General features: G+C 39.1%; 1 pseudogene; it reads right to left on the bottom strand.

The window, feature by feature from the left end:
* Positions 1-7,554: 7,554 nt before the first annotated feature.
* LOC112838760 (Golgi apparatus membrane protein TVP23 homolog B pseudogene) lies at positions 7,555-8,375 on the bottom strand (annotated as a pseudogene).
* Between the last annotated feature and the right edge of the window lie 1,464 nt (positions 8,376-9,839).

Raw genomic sequence — 9,839 nt, 5'->3', positions numbered from 1 at the left:
TAGGCATTATGGTCTCTCCTTACACACATTTTTTACTAAATGGACCAATCTTACTAAGACAATCTAGAATTACAATGGCCACTACGAGAAACATCCCAATTAGACAAGATCCTTCCTTTATGAAGTGCACTTGAAAGGGATCCCCCCCAAAAAACAGAATGGGATACCAACTTTAATTGGCATGCAGAAGCTCCTAGAAGCCTTCAAGATTTCATTATGAAATCTTCATTGGAAGATTCATTGCAAAAGGCTAATGAAAAGTTGTAAGAGGAACCTAAAACAAAGACGTGAAGACTCAAGTGACTCCCACTGCTTTCTCCTATCCGCCTTTCTCAGCCCACTAATCCTCTGAATCCTCCTTCCATACCGAACAGACTGTAGGATCATAAACAGAAATCTGCCAAGTTAGTGGACTGAAAGGACACCCCCCCATCTACCCGCAAAGGAGGGCCCTGAAGGGCCTCTGCTAGGGCTGGTGGGACTCTGAGGTGTTCTCCTATGACTGCTACCAGTCGTTCCCTTAAACAGCCAAGGGGGAAAAATTAATGTAAAATCTTGCCAAATTTTGGTAGATACTGGAGCTGCATGTTGTACTTTGAACCCCACTCATTCCAAAGCCTGTAGATGGGATCCTAAGAAAACCAGAGATGTTGGTGAAAGGTGAGAATTCTCATCAGACTCAGCTTTCTTGAATCGGTCCATAGTGCCCCGTTGGAAAAAAAATAAATTTTCATGTTGTCCCTTTCCAAATCCAGACCCATTGTTTTTTTGTTTGTTTGTTTGGTTTTATCCTTTCTCTCTCAGGGAGATCTGTTGCCATCTTGTTTGCCCCATTGTGGGTACTGAGAACTCAGCCTGGCAGTCATCAGGTTGGGGGGTGCCAAAATACTGCCAGACGGACGTAAGCCCTCCATGTTTAGGTAGGGTCCTACTGACAACTTCCAGCCTTCGGAGAATTGTCCCAGTCTTTTTTCCTTTGTCTATCTTTGGAAGTTGCTCTGGGTCTTGGGAGTGTAGTATCCTTTGCATCTTCAAGGTTTGCATCCAAGAGGTTGTTGAACTCTTTGTCCTGGTTAAACTCTGACAATATATTTGAAAAGATTTTTAAGTAGCTCTACGGTCAGAAGTTGAAATTGAAAGCAGATACTGAAAGCAAAATTGAAAGCAGATATTCAGGGCCTCATAGAAACACTTTTTTTTTTTTTTTTTTTTTTTTAAGACCATCTCCCCTAACCTAAAATGCAACTATGTACCCAAAGTTAGAAAAAACAAAAAACAAACCACACTCCAAAGACAAACAGCTTGAAATCTAGAACACAGGAATCTTTTGATTTCCATCTTAGTTGGAGATCTTCCCCTTGATCTAAAGAAGCAAACTGAAGATAATGTAGTAGGATGGGTGGGTCAGCCTGTGTTATCATTCAAGTTCCAACCCAATTCCTTAAGGAATTTAAAGCAATGTTCCTTGTCATACAAAATTGAATCTTTGTAAGAACAAGAATGCAGCTCTAGAAGCAATTTAAATCTTTTTTTTTTTTTTTTTAAACCACCAATCCCCAAACCCTCCCCTATTCATCTCAAAAGGCCTGCAGATATTATAAAAGATCTGGTCTTAGGAAACCAGTGTCCTTCTTGGAAGAACTTGCATCCTTTCCATGGGCCTCTGAGATGTCAATATTCTCTCTGGTTGCCCCTAAGAACTCGTAACTAGGCCCATCTCTTTGAAGTGCAAACTTCAGGGAGTTTATTCTTATCAGAAGAAAACCTGGCGGGGTAGGGGAAAGCCTATTTGGAAGACTTAGATGAATTTTATCAAGTGTCTTGTCCGCAAATAGTAAAAAAAACTTTTGCCTTCTCAGCATTTAAACTTATTCCAACTTCCAGGAACATAATTTGGACTCAACTGTTCTTTGAAAAACTAGTGACTTTTGTATTGTACCCGACTCATGGCTAAAATTTTACAACAAAAGCTATAAGATTTCTGTTGTGTCTGCCTGTGTTTTTATGAACACTTATGTATGTGTGTATGTATGAGATAAATGTATGACATTTTTCTACCTCTGGATGGTATGGCTAAAATTAATTTGGAAAAGAGCTCTATTTAATTGGCTTCAGGAAAAATAAGCACTTTTCAAATTAAGTATTCCTAAAACTCAGAAGTACAAAAATGAACCCAAATGTTTTTCAAGTTCACATGATCTTAGATAAATCTTTAGTAAATAAAAGCTAGTTTATGGGTTTAATTAAAACAAACCTGTCTTTAGAGCTGTCAGCATCAAATATTAAACTTTTGTTCTATCTAGTTTTACTGAAGGTCAAATAAGCTCATGTTATCCCTGTAACAGAATTTTTCAGCAAGAGAGAATTTAGGATGATGGTTAGCTGTTTTAATGGCTCATGGAATTTTCATGAGTAATCTAAGCTTATTTACTAAGAAAAAGTGAATAAAGTAGATGCAAATAAAAGTTTATAAATGAACTTTTCTATTATGTTCAGTTAGCCAACATATAGGAGTACATCATTAGTTTTTGATGGAGTGTTCCAACGATTCATTAGTTGCGTGTAACACCCAGTGCTCATCACAACACTTGCCCTCCTTAATACCCATCACCTGGTTACCCCATTCCCCTCATACCCCTCCCTTGTGTAACCCTCACTTTGGTTCCCAGAGTCCGGAGTCTCTCATGCTTTGTCTCCCTCTCTGATTTCTTCCTGTTCAGTTTTCCCTCCCTTCCCCTGTGGTCCTCTGAGCTGTTCCTTATGTTCCCCATATGAGTGAAACCATATGATAACTGTCTTTCTCTGCTTGACTTAACTTCACTTAGCATAATCCCCTCCAGTCCCATTCATGTTGATGTAAAAGTTGGGTATTCATCCTTTCTGATGGCTGAGTACTATTCCATTGTATATACATATACCGCATCTTCTTTATCCATTCATCTCGGCTCCTTCCACAGTTTGGCTATTGCGGACATCGCTGCTATGAACACTGGGGTGCATATGGCCCTTCTTTTCACTACATCTGTGTCTTTGGGGTAAATACCCGGGAGTGCAATTGCTGGGTCATAGGGTAGCTCTGTTTTTAAATTTTTGAGGAACCTCCACACTGTTTTCCGAAGTGGCTGTAACCAGCTTGCATTGCCACCAACAGTGTAAGAGGGCTCCCCTTTCTCCACAACCTCTCCTACATTTGCTGTCTCTTGCCCTGTCAATTTTTGCCATTCTAACTGGTGTAAGGTGGTATCTCACTGTGGTTTTGATTTGAATTTCCCTGACAGCTAATGATGATGAACATTTTTTCATGTGTCTGTTAGCCATTTGTATGTCTTCTTCAGAGAAGTGTCTGTTTATGGCTTCTGCCCATTTTCCGACTTACTTGTTTTTTGGGTGTTGAGTTTGAGAAGTTCTTTATAGATCTTGGATACCAGCTCCTTATCTGTAATGTCATTTGCAAATATCTTCTCCCATTCTGTGGGTTGCCTCTTAGTTTTGTTGACTGTTTCCTTTGCCCCTTTGCTGTGCAGAAGCTTTTTATCTTGAAGTCCCAAAAGTTCATTTTTGCTTTTGTTTCCCTTGCCTTTAGAGATCGGTCTTGAAAGAAGTTGCTGTAATGTACTTTTCAACAATTGTGCTTTATGGTAGGTGCTTTTAAAAATGGTTTCCAAACTTGTTGGTTACTTAAAAACTTAAAGTCGTACTGGGAGAAGTTAAATGATGGGTATTCATCGAATGTTTACTGCAAACAACCGTTGAACATGGGTTGGTCTCCTTTGGGCTTCCGACTTACAGAGGAACTAAAGATACTTGTGCCCATGTTGGGAAACATGCCATACATTTCTAGAAGTGTATACTTCTAGGAATTAGGAAATGTTTTTATAAATTTGCCAGTAACACACAGTTCACAACTGTTTACCTAATCCTTACTAGAAATTAGGGTTTTTAAGGGTTAAGAATTCAAATATATATATAGATTAAAACTAGTAGAAATAAGGGAAACATCTCTGTATGCCAGGGAAGTAGAATGTGTTTTTAAGCAAAAAAAGTGTGAGGGATGGAGGTGCATTTCTGTTCAAGGGAAAGCAAGCAATTTTGTCCCAAAGTAAATTTGGTTATTTCAGAATGGGAAAAAGGCAAATAAAGGGCAAAATGAATGGATTTAGAAAGTTGGGTGAATGGATTTAGAAAATTGGGAAGAAAGAGGGAAATGGGTGGGGAGAGAGAATCATACCTTTTGCATGTTCAAGCTGGCTCAAATCGAATGAATTAGTTACAAGTTTTTTTTTTTTTTTTTTTAAATAAGGTTTACTATGAATAGTGTACTTACGTAAAACTCAACCTTAAATTTTCTTTCATCCACTGAAAAGAAAACTTTTCTTGGGCTATTGGTCTGCTCCTGGTAAGAGATTGTGAAGGGTTTTTCTTTACCTTTCCGGTTAATTGCCTGGACAGCAAAGATTTGGGGTCTTAAAAAATAAGTAAATGTGCTTTTAGGTTGTCCTTACCCGGTCTTTGTTCACTTCAGAAAACCCACTCATCCTCAATATTCAAAGAGCTAAGTTTTGTTCACAACCTAGGTAAGCTTCCATGTTTGCCCTTAAGATCTTCTCCTTTACTTTGGTTAAATAATTAATTATTTTGTAATAGTCTGTGATCCTATTCAGTCAAATGTTCAAACTCTTCGACATTTTGACAACTTCCCCAAATCAAATTCTAAATCTTTTTTTTTTTTTTTTTTAAACCTCAAAGTAACTTTGAGATTTCCCACAGGGTCACTAAAAAAATCTCCAAGGATTTGTCTCTCATTTGGTAAAATGTTAGACTAATTAGGTTTATTTGACATGTTAGGTTACATGGGTAGTGTTCTCAATTAAGAAGTGAGGCTAAGCCTTCTTCCCTTATATTTGTATAGATGCATGTTAATTCAAGTCTTCTAGAAATTTATGAAATTTCTAGAAATCTGGTATGTTCTGGTATAATTTTATCAGTCATAATTCCAGTTATCTTAAAATGTTGGAAGGGGAGGGGTGCCTGGGTGGCTCAGTTGTTAAGCGTCTGCCTTCAGCTCAGGTCATGATCCAAGGGTCATAGGATCAAGCCCCGCATCGGGCTCCTTGCTCAGCAGGAGGCCTGCTTCTCCCTCTCCCGCTCCCCCCGCTTGTGTTCCCTCTCTCGCTGTGTCTCTGTCAAATAAAAATCTTTAAAAAAAAAAAAAATGTTGGAAGGGGAGCAGAAAGTAAGTCTTTGGCAAAATATTATTTTAGGCTAATTTTTAAGAAATAGACATAGAAAAATCTCTGAAAACTGAGTCGAAACTACCCTTTTCTAAGAAACACATACATTTATAGGTAAAATCTCCAGTTGTAAGAGGGTGTTCCCCTTTGTACCAGAAAAGGAAGTCTTTAAATCTCTGGAAACTCTTATCAGTGGAGAAGGGAAAGACTTAAAACTGCATAACAACCTACCCTTATTTTCCATGCCCTTCATGGTAACCTCTCTAACTGTTGGCCCTCCCCAACAACTTTTTTTTTTTTTTTTTTTGGGTCTTTAGCTGGAGATGCTATTTAAGGTGGTGGGTTGGGCCATTTCAGGGAGCCACTCAGTTTCCCCAAGTATCTCCTATTTATACAGGTGGCATACAAGTTGTTACTAAACTTGTTTCTCTTCTGCCAATCTGTCTCTTACGATAGGGCAGTCTCAGACAAAAACCTAGAAGGAAATGTAGAGGGAAAATGATTTTTCCTCTCACTCAGTGATGTGTCACAGAAACAACAAAATTTCCTTGTCAATTCCATTATAACAAACTCTCTTCAGATTTGTAACCATGGGCATTTTTAGGCTGTTTTGGTCATTCACAGATACTCCTGTACTTTTATGGTTTTGCAAAAGTGAGATTCATGGGAAGGACTTTACTAAGTGCCCTTGACCACTGACCCTACCGGTAAGTCACAAAGTGTCACATGTTCGGTGATTACTTCACAAAAGATGGCTCCACCTGACATCAAGTCCTGTGCAAAAGCTGGAGACCTCAAAATCAAATTGACTAGTCAAAGAGGAGTAGCCAACATCAAAGTAGACAAATTCCTTCCAACTCATTGGATCAAGGACATTTCTTTGCATTCCTTCTTCCCTCTTTGACAGTATTTTCCTAATTTTTATACCATGAAGATCTTTAGGATTCTTTTGTTCATCTTTCGTCTTGCTCTGGACTGGAAAGATAATGCCATTGTTCACTAATCTCAGGCCATTGCAAATGGGGGTAATCCAACCTCCAAATGACTGTTAGATCTGCCACAATGCTGGTGATCCTGTGGTTCTATCAGAAACTTCCCCCTGATTTCCAATGCCTCAGTTTCTCTGGAACAAACTCAGCCCCCTCTTGATCACTTCAGACTCCCTGACACCCTGACACTAGGTGTCCATTTCCCTGCCCCTAGTTAACAACCTCACATCTCAAAAAACTTGCTTCTGGGCTCTGTACTAAGAAAGGGACAAGACAAGGGTAACAGAAATAAAACCACTTTTTGGTCTATAGACCTTTAAATTTTATTGGCCTCCATAGCTGCCACATTTCCAGTCCTGAGCCACGGACTCAAATGAATTACCAGGAAGCATTCATGATTCAAAATTCACTTCCCTTGGCAGATCCCTATTCCTTTGGCTAGGAGTACATACAGATGATGCGAGCATTAGGAACCTCTCGAACCTCTCCTTGACTCTTGAAGATACTGCAGAACCTGCTTCTCAAAAAATAGCTGTCCAACAAAAATTCCTAGACTCTGGCCAAAGTTTTTTGTTTTTTGTTTTTTTTTGCTTTGTAAACAGTACAGTTTTATACAAATATAAAGTTATGCACCTTCAAAAGCTATCACTCCAATAAAGACACTTATTCAATTAAACATCTTTTTAAATTTTTTAACAATGTATAAATACATTCCACAAAATAATCTGCTGGTTAAAAGACACCAACAAAGTTGATAGAACCTACAACAGAATTTATAGACTCCTACAACCGCTTGTAGACTGTGACATATTAAGAAATACCATTAATACAAAGGCATGATTTAAAACATCCCCATTATAGCAAGAAATAGGTTCATATAATAAAATGTCTTTTAGGCATTTATTATGCCAAGTATTTAAATGATTATTCTCACTATGACATAAGAATAATACTCTTTGAGTGATAAAAGGTTTCATTAGGCCAAGGCCCATTGAAGAGCTTCCAAGAAGTTCTAAAGTAAAATCTGGCTTTCCCTTCCAAAAAAATAAATAGAACAGCAGCAATCTCTAAGGAATCCCCTAACCATAAACTGTGAAAATTCCATTTATATTAAGTGGGCCTTAAGGACATGAGTTATTACAAATAAAAATAAAATTTACAAAACTAGTTAACCACTAGCCCAAATTTGTTTTTTACCTATGAGTGACTAAGACGTTTTGTCACAAAGTATACCTTAAGTTGTAAAATTAACAATTATCTCTAACTTATACGTGAGCCAAAGTGCTCACTCTTCCCGTGGAAGCAAAACTTTCTTCTGACAGTAATCTACAGAAATAATATGTACACACCTAGATTTCTGAGACAGACCGAGAACATCCTCCTATATTCTACAGATCCAAATGCAAAGGTCTCCATTACGTACGTACATGGACGCACTTTCAGTAATTTGGGATATACGGACATTACAGGACTATATGCATACTTGTATAAGCCAGGAACCAATTTTGACAATGGTCCTGGCCACACCATACTTTTAAGCCCCAAAATGCTAGAAAGAGAATAAAAACTTGATATGAAAACTAAACTTTCCATTTTTTTAAGTAAATTTTAAACTGGAAAAACAAACCCAACACTCCTCTTTGCAACATGTACTGAGTTCCAAAAGCCTCAGAGTCAAGAATCTCTTCAGCTGTTCCCCAGTGCAACAGGACACATGAGCTTGCTCTGTCTTCAGGAAGTCTGCTTATCGCCGGTGTTTTGTTTTAAAAACTGCTTTCGGAGTTAAGATGTAGCCATGTTGGTTAAATTCTTCCTGCTGCCCACTTTGTACCTGATGTAACCATATGGGTTGACACCTTGTAGCACCACACCCATGATAACCACAACCACTTCACTCTGCAGAAGAGCTCGCTAAAGGTAAATATCACCCACAGCACTGGACAGGCAGTAAGTCCTAACCAAAAGATCCTTGATTCAGCCTCAGAAACAGTTTTACTCTCTTGAGCGGATACCTTCCTGGACTCAAACACCCAGTGGCTTTTTCCATCTTCGTCTAGGTGATTCCACCAACGAAGACCAACCATGAGTCTACCTGTGACATTCTTGACTGCCCAAAAGTCACATGACAACAACATAATTGTCACCATACAGGCAATAAAGCTGAACAATTCACAGAGAAGATAGACTATAATTGCACTGACTCGAAAGAATAAATGGAAAAATGATGCCACTGGGTGTCTGATCTTGGATTTTTTTGGTCTGTTAGTTGTCTCCTCTTCTGCCTCAAACAGGGAAACATCCTCGGTGTCATCATTACTATCCTGCAGCAACCCCACTTCCGGGAGCCACCCAAAGCTGTTCTTGATAATAGGATAGTTTTTGATTATCTCTTAACAGAGCCAGGAGGTGTCTGTGCTATGGCCAACACCACTTGATTCACTTAGATGGACTCTTCTGGAAAAGCCAAGGCTCAGCTACACAAGATCACTGAACCAGCCAGTTGTCTTTAAGTGACTCCTTCAACGAAGGTTTCTCTTTCAATTGATTCTGACTGGTTTGGATCTTGGGGACCATGGTCCCAAACTACACTCCAGATTGTGGGGGATTATCCTCCTTATAATCTTATTATAATCATAGTAGTCGCCCTGGTGAGCTGTATTGAGAATATTGTCTTTATGCTTATCAATTGACCATGGAAATTGAGCTAGCCAGCCCAGAAGAGCATGGCTGAGATTCTTCATTTCTTATTCCTTTTGTTGTTCAAATAAGAGCAATGATAGCCACTTGCCATTTCCCTCCTACATGGGACAAGACACCCGAGATGGTTGTCCTCAGCGCCATGGGATACACACTCCATCTAACGATGTTTTTGATGGAGGGAAAAGAACAGAAAAGGAAAATAATGCTTAAGTGACACGGTGGATGAGCAATGCTTTCTGTGGACGACCCTGATTGAGAGAAGTAAAAGTAAAAGGATGTCTGTCTAAAATAGAACTGGAGGATATGAAATGGATGATCTGAAACATATACCCTCAGAAGTATGAAACTGAAGAACCGAGAGACTGATTCCCTGTAAATTCCTGATTTATAGAAGACCAAGACTTATCTCCTGACCAGTGAGCACCCAAGACTCTCTCCCCATCCTCAAGCCAGTGAACTTAGGGCTTAGACTCTGGCTGGACTTCCTCCTCTTTGTACTCCTTGCCCATAAATACCCCCTACCCCAAACCCTCAGTGGACTTGACATTAGCTTGCTACAGCATGCATTTCCAAATTGCAATTCCTCTGCTATTCCTGGGAAAAAAAAAAAAAACACCTCAATTTCTGGTAATTTGAGTTTGCCTCAGTGTACCTCTTTATTTAGGGTGACAAAGTCATAGAAGTCAAATTTGAACTAGCTTGAACAAAATACAAAATTCACTTATACACAAAACTGGGAAGTACAGGGCTGGAACTAGGATTCAGATATATCTGACTGGTTTGAAAATCAGCCCTTTGCAGTGCCAGACTCACGCGGTCCGACTTAGCCAACGTAGCAAACAATAGCTCTTGTCTTCCCGACACTGCTTTGGCCAATCTGAGTATCTGGGAGAGACAGAGTATAAGAGTCCCCAGAGGA

Source organism: Callorhinus ursinus, unplaced genomic scaffold (genome assembly GCF_003265705.2).
Source record: "Callorhinus ursinus isolate GAN/ISIS: 27379988/994484 unplaced genomic scaffold, GSC_fseal_2.0 scaffold28, whole genome shotgun sequence".
Classification (NCBI taxonomy): Eukaryota; Metazoa; Chordata; class Mammalia; order Carnivora; family Otariidae; genus Callorhinus; species Callorhinus ursinus.
This window is presented reverse-complemented; position numbering and strand designations above follow the sequence as displayed.